This window comes from Cydia fagiglandana, chromosome 1 (assembly GCF_963556715.1).
Source record: "Cydia fagiglandana chromosome 1, ilCydFagi1.1, whole genome shotgun sequence".
Taxonomy (NCBI): domain Eukaryota; kingdom Metazoa; phylum Arthropoda; class Insecta; order Lepidoptera; family Tortricidae; genus Cydia; species Cydia fagiglandana.
The window spans coordinates 12,534,699-12,555,799 of NC_085932.1; the positions used below are offsets into that span (position 1 = coordinate 12,534,699).

The following is a 21,101-nucleotide window of genomic DNA, read 5'->3' on the forward strand; positions in this document are numbered from 1 at the left end:
GGTATCATTTTCGTATAAATCGGGGGTGCTGAATTCATTTATGGTATCACATTGACACCATTCCGAAGTAAAACCAAAATTTAAAAATAAATATTTTTTTAAATCCCTCTTCACGCTTAAACCGCTGAACCAATTTCGTTGAAATTTGGTATAGAAATAGTTTAAATCTCGACACACGACATAGGATAGTTTTTATAACCAAAAGCATCTTTTGAGGGTGTGAAAAGTGGGGTGGAAGTTTGTATGGGGAGTCAATAACCGCTGAACCGGTTTAGATGAAATTTAGGACGGAATACATCTGTGATTTAAAGGATGATTATTGAGATAAAAAGTATCTTATGTCAGGACATAAGTTCATAATTTCGAGTCCCAAGACAGGACATATCTTATGTCCTGTCTTGGGACTCGAAATATCTGTATACCAAATTTCAATTAAATCAGTTGAGCGGTTTAAGCGTGAAGAGGAATTTAAAAAAAAAGGTATTTGTTTAAAGTTTATATGTTTTTTCTTAGGAATGGTGTCAATGTGATACCAAAACTGAATTCAGAACCCCCGATTTATACGAAAATGATACCAAACACGGTCTAGCAGCGTCACTAATGTAGATATCAAGATAAAATTGAAAGCCCTAAATAAACTTTAAAGAGCGGATATCTCAAAAACTATTCAAGATATCGAAAAACTTGACTGAATAAAACTTGTAACAAATTTTATCAGCTTTTGGTTTGTCTTAGTAGTCATGTCGCTAAGACGCAAAATTTCCAAGATATAAGTGAAAAACCGAAAAATGAGACCTTCTTTCCCCCCTCTACCCCCCAGCACCGGGGCTACGGCCGGGGACTTTTGATATGTTCACCTCCTAACTAGTCCAAACAAAGTTACGTAGTCAAAAATTATGTTCCTAGCATTTCCCTCTATAACTTCTTATTGCTTGGCCTATTATTACTTACTTGAATTTATTTACAGATTTTTTAAAGAATAAAATATCAGAGTCCCTCAGCCCTACTCTACATCTACAAGTCCACACGTCAATTTCCCATGAATGGCGCCCCCGCGGAATCTTTATAAATAGTTGGGCAAAGACGGTGTTTAATTTGATGGAAATCCTTGCAAATCCACGCGTGCCAGGAACTCAACGGATTGTGATCCTATTGCTGACGGTAAATTTAATTAAGTTGATTATGCTGGTTCACATAGGCCATTGATTTACAAAGGATTATTATATCTTTTGTACGACTTTTATGCTTTGAGTGATGTATATCGTTACCTTTTTTAAGTACAACCTAAAAAAAGTATTTTACTCGCAACCCAACAAAGTTTTAACTAAGCGGACATATTCCAAAAGAGATACCTACATACATATTTGTGAACTATGATAAATATATGTGATTTCTCTCTCTCTCCTTCTTTCTTACACGTGTTCTGCCTTGTTCTGTTTCTATCTGTTCTGTTTCTGTATTAGTTTTAATTTTGGGTGCCCTGAAAACCAGCGCCGTGTCTTACAGACACTGCTTATGCTGAGCGGCATCCTATTTGCTGTACGCTTCTTTCTTATTTAATGTTTGTTTTTACGCCAAATAAACATTTTCTATTTCTAAATCCTATTTTCCTAATAAATTTTACATATTTTTGTCACAAATAGGTTATCTTTGCATAGTTTTATGCCTTGTATCTACTTGTAAGTACGATAAGACCGATATGAAAACACCATCATAACAAGTTATCCAACAGTTTCAATGAAATAAGTAGACCATCATTAATATTTCAGGGCAATATACCTGCAAACTTGCACGTTTAGTTCCAGGCAGGACACGAAACAGTTCCATTAAGTATTTTAATAGCCAATAAAATAGTCCAAATTTATTGCGTCTATTACATGTGGGGAATCAACCGCGACCATCCTGACCTCATGAGTAATGGCAACCTTTAAACCTTAATAAAGTCCTATCTACGTGATAGCGCTCGAATAACGCAAGTTCACATTCAGAATTAGAAATAGTAGACGGATAAATGTAAAAAAATGTGTTTTTTCTGTAAAAATATACCACTTTAAGTAAAAGTGACTTAATCATTTCAATAGTTTCATTTCATGAGTAACTATTCCGGTAACCGAAGACAATATCAAAAGTGAACTTTGTTGAATAAGTAGGCATAACGCGGTAGGTAATTAAATACATCCCCGCTAATGTTCGTTTAATTGTTCTATATCTGGTTACGCAATTTAAAAAATACGTATTTAAAGTAGAGCTATGTAGTATTCGATCGTTGGTACCAACTAAATGATCATCTACGCAAGTAAAAGTGAGCACTCACTTTCTGCGCTAAGATACGGCATAGCGCTACGATCTCGATTGTCTAGCGGCCCGATTCGAACTATAAGATACGTCAATTAACAGATCCAGAATCTATATGGATTTGATATGTCAAACAAAAACGTCACTTTTGACACTGACACATCTAATCCATATCGTTTCTAGATCGATTAATTGACGTATCTTAAAATTCGAATCGGGCAGTAGCAGTAGGAGAATTAATTTCATTAATTATCTCGTTAATTACATTAATTATCTTTGCACGCCATGGGCGCTGTCATGCTTTTATTTACCCGGAGCAGCATTAGCAATTAAATTAAAATTTCATCGGTAAACAAAAAAAACAAAGTGAAATCCAATTAACTATTCATAACATCTAAGTTAACCGATAAAGCACAGGAATAAGAGGCATGGATTTGTTTTGACTGAATTAAATACTGTTAAATCTTGTTTGGAGTAATTCCGAGTCATGCTGGTAGTGAGCACGACATATTGCTCACATTAAGCTAATGGATGACCGTCCACGAACAGGGACGCATGACTGCTATAATAAATTTGCTGTATGAAATAGATATCTCCGTGTGTGATGGATCAAGGTGTAGCAATAATACCTACTTGTACATTGAGAGCACGCATAAATAATAGTATAATTATCATTGTTGAAAGCCACTTGCTTCTTGGTTGCAGCACTTGCAGCTCACTTAAAATAATTATTTTAAAAACAAAACTTTACTTTTGTTTTGAGTAATTTTTTGAAACATAGTTTATCTATTTTCTGCTTTATCGACAATCTTCTAATATCGACTAGGCTCAGGAATATCTGAAATTGGAGATCCAATTAAATAATGAGCCGGTGTTAGGCAAACAATATTGTCGTTATCAGGAATGTCAGAAACTGAGCACAAAGGCATTGAATTCAGAATACCCCAACTGACATTACCTAAATACCTTTTCAATAAACTTTTGAAAGACTTAATTCCAGCCTTGCTGGCGAGAGGAATCATGCGTTTCCAGTAACTCTATGGAACTGACATTACAAGTCTATTACTTGACTATATGAAGTCTTTTTCTTCTTCCTCGCGTTATCCCGGCATTTTGCCACGGCTCACATAGGAGCCTGGGGTCCGCTTGACAACTAATCCCATGATTTGATGATGATGATGATTGACTATATGAAGTATCATTTTTAAATAACTGATACAATTCATACCTCTTCGACTAATAAATTCAAGCGCAAATAAAGTCTTGTGAAGACAATCCTGTAACTAGCTCTAAGTGTAATTGCTTAGTTGACAGACATATGTAAATAAAAATCCGGCTCGAAGGACCAAAAATGAAGTGTACCTATTATGTATCCATATTTAATTAAACACATATTTCTTACTGGTTCTTTATTATTTATGTAAAATATATTAATTATATATATAAAATATTATTTAGTAGGTACAAATCTAAATCAAAATGTCACATTAATTTTATATACCTACTGTAATTGTATAAATCTAGAAAATCAATAAACTAAATCGCAGAAGGTTTTAATACCGAACAGTTTCTAAGTAATTATTATTAAGTATTTTAAATCAGGATAGTTTTTGACTAATAAACAATTATCCCTAACCTAATGTAACAACATAAAACATAATTTACTATAAAATTAAACCATCCAAAATATTCTTTATTATTTCACAAACGGGGAACCAATAAGTTCGGTATGTGCTCAGCTGAAATCGCCGGCACCGTCATAAATAACCTCTCGACCGCAGGGGATGCTCTATAAAATAACTATTCGGAGAATGCGGTCAAAAACGCAACATAATAATTAATTGGTCAACTAATATCTTCGTGCGATGCGGTCAACGGTGAAATTTGGCGAGCGCTTATCCCTTAGGGCCCCCCCACGTCGGCGTCTGGTCAGCGCTATGGAAAATGACGTCGCTGCGCAGTTGCGTCGACGCTGCGTCGACGTTGCGTCGAGCAGCGGCCATAGAATTGTAGACGCCGACGCTCGAAAGACGCCAGATGTGGGGAGCCCTTAGAGACGAAAGTCGAATAAAGTTAGACAAAGATAAGTCTGCAACGTTTTTGGTAGCACACGTAGTGCAAGTGTTATTTATACGTCATAACTTCGTAGATGTTTGAAATTTAAAATAACACTTGCACTGCGTGTGCTATCAGAATCGTTGCAGACTTATCTTGGTAATTCTATCTTGTTATGTCTACTCGGCAAAAAAGGGATGGAAACGGAGACTCTATACTCAGTGAATTAATTAGTTTATTGATTTGAATTTAACTCAATAATTTTAATTGAGATAAACAGTCAAATACAACAATCATACAACAACACACAACAACATAGACAACAACACAACACACACAACACAACATACACTCAACAACAACAATCATAGACTCTGTAAGAAATTTGTTTTTCAGTAGGTACTTACATAGTAATGATATATGTATTTCAATAACACAAACGTCCAGATGGTGCGTAACGGGGATTTTAAATGGCGTAATAAGCGGGACGCGAGTCGTATTAACCGTGAAAAAATGTATGAAAACAGGCCTAAAGTTGCAGGGAACGGGGTTAAATGGCGTATTATGCGGGAAATCGTATTAAGCGGTTTCTACTGTAATACGATACTGTTTCAAAAGTAACTACTTTACTCGTATTTTGAAATTTTAACAATACTATGAACTTCTTAAATAAGTAAGGCGATAATTTAAAGATATTTCAATAGAAGAAGCGGAAAACCAACCTACAGATGTTCGGATGAAATGGATGTAAAAAGATAGATAAACATGGAACATGTTAGAAGACGTCTATTTGTCTGCTGGGCACGATGATGCAGCAAAAATTAGGTAATACTTAAAGTATGGATAAGCATTACCTTTACCTAGGTACTTTAGTAACTAGACTATTGGTTTTTTAAAATGTAATGTTCTTTTTGGCAATAACGTGTCATTTATGTTACATATTGCTTGTTATACATATACTGCTTGGGTTTAATGAGTTATTATTTGTACTCATTTTAAAACTTTACACGTGCTGTGCTGTGCCGTGTGCTTTAAACTTTGGTCATGAATTATAACTACCTCTAATAAAAATAGTCGTTAAAAATTTACAACAACATGACTTGGAATGTTATCATAATTATATTAACGCTTTATGTAATAAATATCTTGGCGTTTGATAAAACGGCTTAATCAACTCCATCAAACAAACTATTTCAATTTTCAATCATAAACTACTCGCTTAATTAAATTATACCCGAAATATTTGGTTGCATACCTGTAACAATGCGCACCCTAATCAGCTCGGACAGTACAATAAACGTGTGGCTATCCTACAGACAGGACCAAATTCAATAAACTGGACAGCTGGGGTGTCCACGTCAGCCCGTCAAATGGAAACTTTTGAATCGCCGCTAGTCAAGGGGCCTCCTTTTGTCCGCGAAATTGCCTCATTTCGCGGTCGTAATAAGGGACGGTAACTATAAGAACGATACGTAATTGAGTCTTTGTAGTTGTTTGATGTCTTCTGCATATTGACGTTTGATATGGTTCTGCTTTGTTTACTCCGAAAATAGGTTTTGTTTCACGTGATGGCCCCTGGTTTGTTTGTACCCTAAAATGATGTCACAATGCCATTATTCCTAACCCTTTTACACATGATACTTTTTGTCTCCCGGTTTATTTATTTCTTCTTCTAGTTCCTATACTCGTATCTGAAAATTACAAAGAAAAATAGTCGTATCGAATAGTCGGTCCGTCTGTTCGTTCGTCTTCCTGCAAGAGAGCTGTAATCTCATCGTAATAGTAGAGTTCATTTTAGTGCCAAAAATAACGGTTTTATTTATACAATAGCTTATTTTTCACAATAATATGCAGTATAATGTCCTCCCCTAAACGGATGCGTCCTTCAATTGTTGTGGGCTATGATATTTTATATGTAGATGTGTTATACACGCTCCAAAAGTGAAGCACTCACCTCGTGTCATGTGTACGAGTTTGTCTCAGTCTGCCTGACGCAAGCGCGAAGGTGTACACCGGTTAATACTTTTCCACAAATAACGTGTATTAAGCAACAAAATGCCGACCTGCGTTATGTTGAAATGCTCAAATTATCCGCGGAAGCGCAAAAAAATTGACGGCGTCACATATCATTGGTAAGTAAAAGCTGAAATAACCCGTTTTTCTTCGGTTTAATCTTGAATTAAATAAACCCAGCCGCCATTTTCGCCGGCTGACAGAACGAGATAAGTTTATGTTCTCATCAGCGAGAATGACAAGGACGCACCAACTGCGTACATAGATTATCATAGCAGACGCGTCATGGTAAGTTGCATTCATTGTTTGGTGCTTGTCGTACACAAATAAAAAAAGAAATATACTTAAATTCCAACTTTAATATTGAAGTTTTTTACTTGAACGCATTTTTTCTTGTATTTAAGTACAACAATTGGCAAATTAAAGATTATTATTGGCCATATTATTGTCCGGGTCGCGTCAATTAAGTAAATAGGTATATTGCTGTTTATACAAAGATTACTACAAAATTAGTATTTATTGTCAGGCATTTCCTTTTCTCACACAGTAACAATTATTAATAACATAAAATTATTAGTATACTTGGTCAAGCAGATCTTGTCAGTAGAAAAAGGCGGCAAATTTGAAAAATGTAGGCGCGAAGGGATAGCGTCTCATAGAAAATTTGAATTTCGCGCCTTTTTCTACTGACAAGATTTGCTTGACCATCTATAAAATAAAGGATTTTGTTGTTATTGAGTTTGCTTTTTGTCAAAATGTTTTTATAGTATAAGAAAAATGATGAATAAAGAGTATAATATAATATCTTTTATTTACATAACTAAATATGAAAACTTTTTGCTTCGGTAGCGAGTACAAAACTGCATTAAAATGATTTGCACCTTCTGTCAAACATCTTAGTCTTTGATATATTTTTTTCTTAAGTTTTACGCTTCGCGCCATATTTACTGTTTGCCGTCGTGTTATGGTGGTATCACTGATTTACCAAATTCACGCGCAAGTGACAAACACTAGCCGTCTCTTTTTTACTTAGGTATTCTTTTACTTGTGCCGTCTCTTTTACGCATTTGCGTATGAAGTTGTAAACAAATTGTAACTAATGCTGCCGTGTCGTTGGCAGCATTGGTTGGTATCATTTTTTTCGCTTGATATGTTAGTGTATGGCTTATCTACATATAAAATATCATAGGTTGTGGGCAGCTTTATGCAAATCAGAAATGATTGGAATATTTATAGGCATCGAATACCTAATTAGACAGTCGGCGTCCTTTGGGAAATCGCGCCGAGTCGATTGACGTCGTGACTCTGCATCCATTAAGTGAAGAGCAATTGTTGTGATATTTGCTAAGATATTGTAGCCAGGCACTGGTGAATAGTGGGGTGTAGTCTGAGTGTTCAGATTGACAAACTATACGTCTCACGTCGAATGTTGGTCCCTATGACAGTTTCTATACGAAGTAGCTGTCTCGCAAAATGTTTGTAGTAATTATTTGGCGGTTTAGCGTACTAATTTATTTAGGAAAGTAACATTAAAGAGGATACATTTCGGTCGCTTCTCCATACAAACCTATTCCCCATTTTCCTCTCCAAATATTGACATTTATTAGACCCTTAGTCATTCTAAAAACTTAATTCATGCATTATAATAACCTCAGTGCTGATTTTACAGAACCTGTAACATGATACCCATTACCTCTTCGAATAAAATGAACATGCTCATCCAGGCAAAAGAGCAAGTGTATTTATTAGCGTAACTATGCGAAATTAGTTTTAATTGGGCGCTGTTACAGCAAGCTAATTAGAGAGCCCCTATTGACTTGACCAGCGGCCAAACTGGCCGGGACACACCGCCGCCTAGCATCGAATTGTCTAGAGCTTCCAATATAGGGAAGCAAATATGGACAAAACACAGGTACTTATACACACTTAAAAAAACATTGGGTTGCACTCCGGGAGTGCCGGCAGAAGTGAAAACTCAACGACAGCGTAACTCAAAATATTAATTACAGCGCCATCTATTGCAAAATGTCTGCAGCACTATGTATAATTGAGGTTAACGCCATCTAGCGTTATTTCGTCGCATTACTTGAAACCCCTAAGCACATCACTGTGAGTACTAGAGTTATATTAATACCAGTTTGAGGGAAACTCACTAGCCACTTGACCGTCCGACGATAGTATAGTATCCGAAAAAAATATGCTCTTAACCGTCCGCGGGAACCTTACTATCCAAAGGGGTGGAAGAAAGATTTGATTTCAGAGCCATCTAACGGAATATTTCGGCATTATTTACTAATTCTGTTGATGCGACAACGTAGCCTAACTAAATAGTTAGCTCTAAAAAAATTTAGATGGCAGGGTAGTTATAATTTTTGTAGAAAATTGTGAATGCGCTGCGCGGGGCGTGCGTCGCTAAAAAACCCCGGACGGTTGACAGGAAAACAGTCTTGCGGGCCGGACGGTTGAGTGGCTAGATGGCATTTAAATCAAACTCAATGACATTGTCCGTCACACGTGACGTTACGCAAGCGCTCTGCGCCGCCTAAACGAAACTGCAGGCTCAGGCATACATTTTCGCTGCGCGGTAGAAAGAGAAGGGTTACGCCTTACGCCTTACGCTGTCTCGAGTTTAACATTTTTTCCCCACTTCAAAAAGTGCACAGTCCCGCTAAAAAAGTTTTCACTTCAAAAAAATGTGTGTGAGTAAGCTCCGACGCACGACTTAAAGGGTTGACATTCAGCCGTTGGATGCGCAAGATAAATTGCGCGCGAAACATCGTTATGTTAGTGTAACGTTTAATTTGAGTCGCCATAATTTTTTATACCCCGGGCTTATATTTGAAAATCGATTCTTAAGTAGCAAACTCAAATAAACTCCAAAAAATGTAACACAGCTTTGTCACTACCTACCTACAGCTAAGTGTAGGTAGGGGACAAAGTATGGATATTGTGTTCATTTGTTAAAAACTTGCAAGCTACCTTTTTTTGCTAGGCTAGGCGAAAATAGTACATTATTGCAGAGGCCGGGAAAGGGCAATTCGTGGATGAGTTTCGATTTTGTCGGACGACGCGAAGCGGAGCCGACAAAGAAGACGAATCCACGAATTGCTATTCCTGCCGAGGCATATATAGTGCTTTTCTCCAAACATGCGAGGAAATAAGCTAAAATAATTATTATTTAAGCATCAAGCATCACTCAAATCAAACCTTCACATCCAAAATGTCAAAAACAATTTCCTTCTTTAATTAATTTTTAAAAGTTAAAGGCACAAACTTATTCTGCCATTCAGTACCATTCAATATTCGTTCATTCAATATAATTGCGCAATATAGTTTGTCAAACCAACTTTTCAGTCAGTAAGAACCAGGAAAACTACACCCATCCTTTTCTTTTGGGTGCTAGTAGTGTAAGACAAAGATAGTATGATTCTCTTTGTCTATGTTTGAAATGAGAAAGTCCTTTGACAAACTATGTAAGCTTTATGAACACGGATGAGATTAAAAAAAAAATATAAAAATAATCTTTGATTTTATTAAGCAGTATTCGCACGATCATACACGTGAAATGATAGCTGATCGTGTCGTGTAGAAGCGGCTCGCGGCAATAATAATTGGCTGTTTGCGTTTTTTATTATTAAAAAGTAAAAAACACTACAGTAATAAGTTATTACTGTAGTGTTTTTTTACTTCCCGTCCGCTAGAACAGGACAGCGATAGTTTGATGTTTTTTAGTTAGAGTTTGACATTAACGAAGAACTTCCCGTACTATTTTTGCTACAGTAAGGTGAACATTTCCGAGCATATTGGAGAAAAAATATCATATTGTTGTGCAGCAACATGACACTGTCATTGAAAAATTTTCTGCGGTTGGTACCTTACCTTACCTTTTCTGCGATTTTTACATCCAAGATTTCCAAAAAATAAAATGTTCGTGAATGTTGTGTGTCGTGGGGCAACAAATTGCAAAATGGACACTCGCAAGGTGGGGTAAGTGGACCTTGCTCGGGCGGAGCTGATATAATCCGGTAGGATCCATTGTTAATGATCGAGGGGCAGACTTTGGACATTTCATATAATAAACTGACGCACATGACCGAATATAGTTACCTACCTACATTATATCTAATATTTGAAGCTACAAAATGAACAGGTAAGTACCTATATTAATAGTTACATTACAGTACAGTTAATAGGTACTTGAAATATTTGCTGCCCATTCTATAAATATTTAGGTATTGCAATTGATAGTAATTAGACATATTTTATTCACCAAACTACATATGTATATTTATTTACCTTCTTTTTGCTAAGTACTATGTATATACTAGAGATGCACCGGATATCCGGTTTATCCAGTATCCGGCCTATCTGGCCATTACATAACTATCCGGCCCGATACCGGATAGTTACCTAGTATCCGGCCGGATACCGGATAGTAACATTGCTTGATTTCGGAGTAAACAAATTGGATTTAAGAAACAGACACGGTCATAATCGTACTTCTTTATTATTTATAACAATTAAATCATTTCACTGACTTGCACGCGCATTCATTTCGAACCTAGAAATGAGTTCGCGCCGTTTACTAGGAAACAGGTCAAACCTGCAGAATGCACACCTGAAAAACCAAAATGTAGGTATAGTTCCGCTGGCCGAATATTCGGCGGCCGGATACGGGATATTCGGCCGATGGTCAGGCCGAATATCCGGTATCCGGCCAAACAACTACCCGTTGCATCTCTAGTATATACCTTCCTTTTCTTACAATGGTACTGTATCTATTTCTATATAAATAAGTAATTATATAGGTATGATTATATCTATAGGCTAGGATCCTATAGTTTTACAATATCGAGTAAATCGCCTGTTTAAAAATGTTTATAATTTATGCACGTAGGTGGTTAGTTTAATTTTCAGGTGCAAACTTCACCCTAACTGAGATTTACTAGCGAGATATTAACGAGAGCTTCTACGGGTAGAATAAAAACTAAAAAACCAATGACTACTAACAAAAGAACTCGCATTTCCGAGTCGTTTGTTTGAATAGGACTTCAGAATAGCCCCCAGACAAATTGCGGACGAGTGAAAAATGAAAAGACCTCGATAACTTTCTGAAAGTCATACCTTGATTAATCAGTTATTCGAAATCCAACCTTGCCGCACACTGCTTAAGTCTAAATTTCACGCAGATGTTAACGTAGTCGGATTTAGTTCGGTTAGTTGTGGAAGGATCGGCGCCGCGGTCTGCTAGCTAATCTTTATTCCGCCACGGTCAATCCGGCGCGAGTATCGCCTATTTATCAAATCTCGCCTCGTTTGTTACTACATTCGTAAATATTTCAAGCGTTATTGCCGCCATCAACATAATGTTATGGGGCGAAATTTTACAAAACGGAAACAAAAGATATAAAGCGACGACGTGGCGAATATCTCCGTTTCTGTATTAATGTTGCGGAGCGAAGTTATTTACAATTGGTGCACCGTTTATAAAATATATCGCTTGTTTTCGTCTGTAATGTGGTAAATATGGTAAACATTAAAACAAGGTTGACGTTTATTATAATAATTTACTTGTATGTACTTGTGTAAGATAAGAGATAAAGTAATAGAACAAGATTAGTCGAGTTGTATTTTTTTAGAACTATAACTATATATAGATATTACTATCTACTCCGAGTGGTAAGTTTCTGCAATATCTGATGAATGTTACATTCCTAATAGAATTAAACGTGTACATTCTTAATAGAATATATCCACAGTTATAACTTCACCTAATAGAAACCTTCGTTAAAAATACCTTGTTACCATCCAAAATTAACTACATATAACAATAATAACATTTACAAAATCCTCTATTTGATTAATCAATCAACATTTGTCGTGGCTTCCGACCTTCGTAGCGACCTGACATAGACCGATTGACTGACTGGCTGACTGACATACATATTTGGAACCTTTGGAACTCGGACTTTTAAATTCAAAATTAGACATGACATCCACAAGACAAAACCTGACCAGTTCACGACAGATAGCCGACGAAGACGGACGACACAGACACAACATTGGTCCTTCAACCTCAACAACCAGACTATGGAAAGAAGAGGGTCCTTCAACCTCAAAAACCAGACTATGGAAACAAGAAGTAAAAAGAGTAAGTTCATAGACTTGCCCGCCCGGGAGCTGTCACCAAGCGCCGGCCTCAGCCGCGCGCCCTCGCCGCGTTCTGCGCGCCACAGCTACGCACGCTCTTTGCGTTTCACGCGCCACAGCCGTGCGCCTTTCGCCGCAACCGCGCTGCGCGCGTAACAGCTGCGAGACAAGACTCCGCGCCGGCGACTACGATCGAACGCCGCTAACTTCTAGCAAGACAATCTGCCTTTAAGAGCTGCCGTTCTTTTCCAGAGACGCTCGCGGCTATCTGTCGTGAACTCAATTTCCTAAGTCGTCCCGTAAAATACGAAAAGACATGACGTCGTAAACGGCCTTTGTTACAAACTCCGTGTAAGCATCGTGGCAACAATGACACTGACAGAAAAGACAAAAGAAATCGGACAAATATAAAATATATTATTATTTCCAAATGACCGTCTATCCTACAAATATACGCCAGAAATTACGATCGCAGGACAATGCGAATTTCGGCCGACTGAATCATGAAGACTGCGAACGCGGCCACTCACATCGCACATAGTAGAGGAGCCGAGCCGTGCGATGGAGCCCGCGGCGCGGCGGCGCGCCACGCCGCACCACGCAAGAAGCTCGCGCTAGCGACAAAGCAACCTACGACGACGACACACCGTGTTCACAGTAAGTCAACTAAGAAATGTGTCATGTGCGAAGATAACCACGGTATAGAGAAGTGCCCTAAATTCCTGGCCCTCTCTAAGGACGCTCGCTGAGAGTACGTGACAACTCAAAAACTGTGCTCCTCATGCATGTCACCTCGACACCAGATCCTGGGAATGTCACAACAAGAAGAAATGTGAACACTGCCACAGGTCACGCCACACGACTGCTGCCACACGACGCTGCACGCCGAGTCGAAACCCGCCGAAACGAAGCCTACGATGCCCGATCCGAAACCCTATCAGCCGCTGCTGTCGTCACTCACGTCATCCTCAAAATCGCTAGAGTGATGGTCAGTGGGCCGCTGGGATCGGAGACCATATTGACGATGCTTGACGAAGGAGCGAATGCCAGCCTTCCGGACGAGTACATCGCGCCCTGCCTTGGAGTCTCCTGCCCTGCGAGTCCTGCGACGGACCTAGGACTCACGGGAGCCTGCAGCCTGCAGGACGCAGATTGCGGCCAAGGGGCGGCAGCGAGTCAACATCAACGTCCACGACATGAAGGCTGAAGACTTTTTTTTTTTATACCACATCGGTGGCAAACAAGCATACGGCCCGCCTGATGGTAAGCAGTCACCGTAGCCTATGAACGCCTGCAACTCCAGAGGTGTTACATGCGCGTTGCCGACCTTACTATATTTCTGTATTAAATATTTAGCTTTTCCTATGTATAAACATAACTCATACTTAGGTAGGCTATTTAGGTAGGCTATTTAGGTAGGCTAGGGCGTAACTACGATTTAATAAAGTTTTCTGACGACTTAGGGACGACTGACGACATTGACGAATAACTGTTACTTCCTTTAGATAGTGACAGTATGATAGACCTTAGTAGGAGCTTAGAAATTCTTCCCAGGGCATAACTGCAGTGACTCTACATGTCCCTGGGACACGTAGTGCATGGCAGAATCCTGACATTTGCCTAATAACGCTGCAGTCCTGCATTTATGCACTTGTGACGAACTCAATGACGCAATAAGACGGTCATTTCGACCGAGGGATTTGGTGTCAAACCGTACACCGATGTTCCTCGGTCGAAAAAACGACCAAAGAGCTATAGCCCATTTGGAGAATACGTCAAAATTTTGTAGATGACAGGTGGAAGACAGGCCTCCTTTGGAAGGATGACATACCTAATCTGCCTGACAGCTACAATTTGGCGCTTAAACGTCTTGACGACATTAAAAGCAAAATGTCTAAACGCAAGGTGTTAGAGTCTGTGCGGAAAGAGAAGAGTCGTGGCAGAAACGGGAACTAACATTTTAAATTTTATATGGCAATCAAACCTTTGACACCTGTCTTGTAAAAAGTAAACAAACTTCTGTCAATGTATATTTTTATTAACAAAAACCGCAAGTTTTATGTATAAAATATTTTCAAAACACGATAAAACCGTACATAAAACCACAAGGAAAATTATATTTAACATTGTTCGGTTTTGTCAGCGGGAAGAAAACGGCTAAAAGCCGACTATCGACTTACAAAAAATCGCGGTAGGTGTTTCCGCTATTCGCGGGTATTGATGTTGTATTAAATATTAAATAATTACCTATTTAATAAGCCCCCTAAGTAACTTGTCTCCGGTACATAATCGGTAAGTATATTCATTCAAAATATATTAATTTTCATAAATATGCAGGTCATTCATGATCTTTAAAATAACTGACAAATAGTCTTGATACTTGCCATTTTATGCATATTTATATGTAATTTCTTTTTCAGGATTGTGTAAAAGTACCTACGGTATCTCGAATAAAAGACCGCTAAGTAAGAATTCGTAATCTACGTGCCGGATTCAAGCACATCCAGTTCAGATGAAGATGATGATGATTCTATGAGTGTCCCTGGTTGTTTTGAAGCTAGCTCAAACATAAGTGACATTGAATATTTTAATTCAGATTTCGATTACAAAGAATAAAACTTTTTCTTATAAAATATTTCTTTATTTGTAAGTTCGTTTACTAGGTTCTGAATAAAACTTTTTCTAATAAAATATTTCTTTATTTGTAGGTTCTGTTAGTTACGAAATTATATTTCATATTTAGCAGTGACTTTTCGGCGAAGTAAAATATCGTGAGATGAGAGAACCGGACATATCCCAATAAGGCCTACCTACTTATGCACTATTTTTATTCATATTCATATTTATTATTAATAATGTACACATACATTACAAGTCAAGTTTACAATGGGTGAAATATATCCCAGATAAAATTACAGTTCTATTGCCCAATTTCTACCCGATCTACCCGGTTTTAATAACTGTTGGACTGCACAGATTAGGCAGTACATAAATGAGACTCGTATCTTGTTTGGTACTAAAATTACAGTTGTATTGGGCAGATTCTTAACTAGTTTTAGCAGTTTTGTCAATCGCAGTCACTTTTTAGTATCTTAGATATAAAAACAAGTGTGTTTTAAAAAGAAAACTAGTGCCTGCGCTAAATCAGAGGGTTGAGTTGACGAGCCGACACCACCACCAGGCTCCGTTTAGTAAGCCGTGGTAAAAAACCGGAACAAAAGGGATTCAAGTATCATGACCTTTAGTGTCGTACTATAATCACGTGACCAGTGTTGTCAGCATAGCAAAAACCATAAAATAGCACTGGCGCGCCCTCAAATCCCACGACTCTTCTCTTTCCGCACAGACTCTACTCGGATAAGGTTAAAGAAAATCCTCCAAAAAGGCTATATTTTAAAATTAAATGACAAAGACGTACAGCTGTCAGTACAGGAAAGACATGGTTTTTCGGGTTTTAACCGTGGTACCACGGCTTTTGTACCACGGGGGACCACGGGTAATTTTTTTTCCCCGTAGACCCACTGCACCGAAATGGGACTACGGGTAATTGAAAAAAACTGTGTTTTACCCGTTGACCACCCCTGTTATATTTTGCAGATTAGAAGATATATTGTTGTTATATTAGATATACAATTGATTCGTATTTTTAGAAACACAATAGCTTCCATAAACACTTCGGTCCAATTGTTAGTGAATTGTGTCCAAAATGTCTGAGACTTAAATAAAACTTTGTATGAACTAAAATGGCTTTAATTGGTCACATTTTTTATTAGTTTTAGTAAAACAAAGAACCAAAATAAAAATTTAACTTAACTTTTCAAGGGCATGTCCAATTGGAATTTCGTGAGTTATAGTCAGTTGTATAAACTCGTCACGTTAAACATATTGAGATTATTGAGTTCTACGCTTATTTGGAATCGTAGTTTCCATATATTTCTCAGTATCCGAAATAACATTTAATAAACGCAGCAATGTTACATTTTCCTCATGCCTTGAAAATATGCTTCGACTGAAAACTAAATACCTACTTGAACGAAGCTGTGTTTACGTGGAATTAAAAAAACAATATTAAGTTCTGAAGGATGCATGACATATCTATTGCAGTGGGACTACGGGGAATTTTTTTTTTCGAGGAATGACCCGTGGGCCCACGGAAAGTTTCGTATTCAAAACGATAACTTAAAACTGGAGCAGTGGGGTCTACGGGGAAAATACGGGGAAAAAAATTACCCGTGGTCCCCCGTGGTACAAAAGCCGTGGTACAGTCAGCAGCAGATATACCTGAGCGGGCAAGGTGTCCAAGAAAACATATACACTTCAATCGTCACAAAAATAAGGACATCTAAGTTGTCATTTTAACGTAGGCTTTCAGTTCGTCACATATATTTTAACTTCTGAGTTTTTCTTTAACACATACACCCTTATTTAATCACAATGACAATAACGGTTAAAAAGTCAGTGGTATCTAAGCACTCAAATTCAAGCTGCTGTCATTAATACCTACACGCACTGCCAATCACGTACGTCAGCAGCCAGGGTGCCACCAGTTGCTAAGCAGTTGATATTTCAATGGTAACTAAGCATCAACGTTTTATCAGTTTAACTTTTAAAAAAATACTGTAGCAGCTACGAATTGACACCTCCTTTCTTAAAGAAGTATTTTATCGTCAAGTGTCAAACTTAGACAATAAATAAGTAGGTTCTGAGTATTATATTCTTTGGTAGGTTCTACGAGAATGATCGGTTTTTTATTTTAACTGTCATAGGCGGCCGTTCTTCCAAACCGTAGAGCATATTATAGTAACAGCACCAGTCATGGGACATTTAAGAGGAAATTTGGAGTATTTATGATATTTCCCGTATACATGTAAATGGTCTACCGCTTAGTGTGTTAAAAGATGAAAGTCCTATCCGTCTTTCATGTTTTAGGCATGTTGTATCAAAGATACTGCAATTAGTTTCCACATATTTAACAAATTAAAACTATGCCTTTTTTCTCCAGTCATGGACACCAAAGCTCCAGTAATGGGCCCCCGGTAATGGACGTGGATCCAGTAATGGGCCCCCTATAATGGGCATTGCTCTATCAGTATAAAATATTGAAATGGGGAATAAGTTACGGCAAAAAAATCAATTTTTGGTATAAGCTTTTATCGCTGAATGTATTTTTCTTTCCACAGTCAATTATTATTGTATTAGATCCATCGAGACAATTCTAATATACCCAAACACAATTAGTTAGGGTTTATTGCGATAAAGTTCCCATGGCCACCTCCTGTCTCCATCATCAGATTAGGTCCATGTTATCATAATATTGCATTATCATCCGATTTGCATACTTAATTACGTACTTACACAAAATTTCAACTAAATCGGAAATCGAAAAGTGGCTCAAATTCAACTACCAAGATTGGACCCACACTAATTAACAGGGCAAGTTAAATAAAAGTTTGGAAAAACGATATTAATTTATCCGAAGTCCGAGAATACCTCCTGATTGACATATTTCGTAACTACATTTTACATCTGTATTGTTTAAACATGAAATTATGGCATGGCAAGCATCATTCTGTCAATTGTCCCATCATAGGAGGTACGCAGTTTTACAGCTCCTATAATGGGATTGGGCCAAATACCACTATTTTTTTACATCTGTGGAGTCACAACATAAGTGTGTTGTATACCTTATCTCATGGTAAATGCAATTAACAAAACACATTCTAGTTTTCATCAAGTATTAATTAATTGAAATTTAATAAATTAACTCACCTCTCTTAGCGAAGTTGTTAAGAATTCGCAGTGGTATTTTTTTTCAGTGACACGACAACTTTTGGGTTTCCGCCAATTTCTTAAAAAGCAACCAAATTTAATGAAACTTCAAACTGAAACAGCTCTAGGACTCTTATTTATGATAATATACAGCCAGTGTTTATAAACTACTTTTAGATAATTATTTTAGAGGAAGTATGTTTTTTTGTCCCATTACTGGTTCCACGTCCATTATAGGGTCTACTACTATATATGTTAATATATTTATTTAGCCCGCTTATTGTACTAAAATATACTATATAGTACTAAAATACGATGTTCCGAATCGATCAAAGAACGAAGGAGAAAACAATAGAATTGAAACGCAACACGTTCACTGTCCCAATCTGACATGTAAACCTTATGGCTTTGTAATAGAGGCTAGCCGTGGCCCCACGTGAGAAGCACGGGCAGTAAAGGTGTTAAGCATATCCAACTATGACTCCTCTCTTTATTTTGTTGGAGGAATGACGAATTTTGTTTTTACAACTTAGCAGAGAGGATAGAGTATACGGAGTTATATACAGTATGTATCAGAACGAAAGGCCAAGAAAGAGACCCATTAATGTTTAGGTCATACTGAGCAACTTTTACTATGGGACCAACCCCGAAACCCCGGAAAAAAATTTACTCTCCCATAGAAAATTTCAACATCAGACCAGCAAAATGTATAAAACTTTCAATTATTATTCCGCGTTATCGGGGTTGATCCCATAGTAAAAGTTGTCCAGTATAATCTAAACATTAATGGGTCTCTTTCTTGGCCTTTCGTCCTGATACATACTGTATATCTTTGAACTTATTGTTAGTATAACCTAGCAGTAAACATCAAATGGCATTCGGCACAGGAGTAATCTAAGGAACGCCCACTGCGGGTTCAAACCTACAACGTCTTGTTAAAAAGTCGTACATACGCTACATGTGACATAATATCTTCAAAAAACATATAAACTTATGCGAAATTAATATAAAACCACAAATTAATAATAGAAATGAAACCCAAAAAGAAAAGCTGTAATTTCTAGGTGCGTCCGACTGAGATTTGAACCCGCGGTCTCTGCTTTGAAAAGCAAACACCTTAGTAACAAGACCACAACGTGCCTTGACAATTGGCTCTAAATTCGGCTTCAGTTAGCTTTCGCTATGTGTCACTCATTCGTTTTGATGATTCTATTCAATAAAAGAAATAGTTTGCAGTAAGTTGACTGACAGACCACTGTCAATGGTTGAAGGGCAAAACTTGAGATAGATGTATGTGATGACAAGACTGTACTGCTTTCGATGATTGTCAAAACGCTTTACCTGAAATTAGCATAGCTATTATTCATTAAATATACGACCATACATGTATGCTTTAAACGTCTATTTTTCCATATTGTTCAGATATATTTGACACGTTGACCGCTTAGATACCAGTGGTTTTTTGACAGCTAAGGTATCAATGATTTGTTGTAAGTGTAGAAATTAATGAATAGCGACTGTTAAGATATTTGTGGCATGTTGAGCGCTCACAAGTAAATGCTACCATGACGGTCAACAACTTTTTGACAGTTTAAACGTTTACCTCTCTTTGAGCACCTGGAGTGTATAGCGACTTCTGCTGCTGACTGTACCACGGTTAAAACCCGATTTTCACCACACTTTGCGGCTTCTAATCCTAGCAAACCTGACAAGCTGCGATTAGTTCTTGACTGCGCCGCTAGGGTGTCGAGGAAATCATTCAACCTCCTTAGCGGGCCTGACTTCCCGACTGACGTCATGGGTGCTAGTCTCCCCCGCGTTTTGAGGGAGTATCCAAGTTGACAGACCTACGACGTTCCTGACCGACTGTACTGACAGACCTACAACGCTCCGGACCGACTGACCGACTCGCCTGATTACTGGGTACTCCAAGCTGATGTTGCCATGGGTGCTAGTCTCCCCCGCGTTTTGAGGGAGTATATCCAGATCGACGACGACGACGACGACGTACTGTCTGTACTGACAGACCTAGGACGTTCAGGACCGACTGACCGACTCGCCTGACTAAATTTACCCGACGCCTGACTGGTTATCGCCGTTCGTCGCGCGTCGCGTCACCAAGTGCCGAAGTCACCAAGACGGACTTCCATGACTGGAGGTGGGTGCCGACGGAGGCTAACCTGGCCGACAACGCGATGCGCGATACAAACACCAATAACCTTTCAAGACGTCTAAACGGACCTGACTTCTACTACTGACTTGCAGTTACCGGTGACCATACTTTGAGACCGACGACGCAGGTTTGAACTGACTGCCCCGACTTAAGCGACGACCTGACCAGACTTGACGCACTGACTTGAGTCATGACTTGACCAGACTTTGACTCTACGTACCGACTTGACGCTGCCTGACACGGACCAGGTCAGCACGGCCTGACACGGCTCAACGTGCTGACCCGGCCTGACATGGCTTGGCGTCTGACCCGGCCTGACATGGCCTGGCGTCTGACTCGGCCTGACACGGCCTGACGTGGTCTGACCCAGGCTGTCACGGCCTGACGTGGTCTGACCCAGCCCGATACGGCCTGACACGGCCCGACTGACTTGACACGACGACCTAACTTGAGGCGGCCTGGCGTCTGACCCGGCCTGACATGGCCTGGCGTCTGACCCGGCCTGACACGGCCTGACGTGGTCTGACCCAGCCTGTCATGGCCTGACGTGGTCTGACCCAGCCCGATACGGCCTGACACGGCCTCGACTTGACACGACGACTTGACTTGACGCGGCCTGGCGTCTGACCGGCCTGACACGGCCTGG

General features: G+C 38.7%; 2 long non-coding RNA genes across 2 annotated transcripts in view; both read left to right on the forward strand.

Moving 5' to 3' along the window:
- LOC134664744 (uncharacterized) overlaps positions 1 to 21,101 on the forward strand; it is a 384,916-nt gene that overhangs the window by 58,281 nt on the left and 305,534 nt on the right. The window contains exon 2 of the long non-coding RNA XR_010098278.1: positions 13,723 to 13,854. This is a non-coding gene — a long non-coding RNA (uncharacterized LOC134664744). The remainder of the gene's footprint in view (positions 1 to 13,722; positions 13,855 to 21,101) is intronic.
- On the forward strand, positions 15,048 to 15,341 carry LOC134670705 (uncharacterized). Its single transcript, XR_010099112.1, has 2 exons — positions 15,048 to 15,176; positions 15,222 to 15,341. It is a non-coding gene; the product is annotated as an uncharacterized LOC134670705 (long non-coding RNA).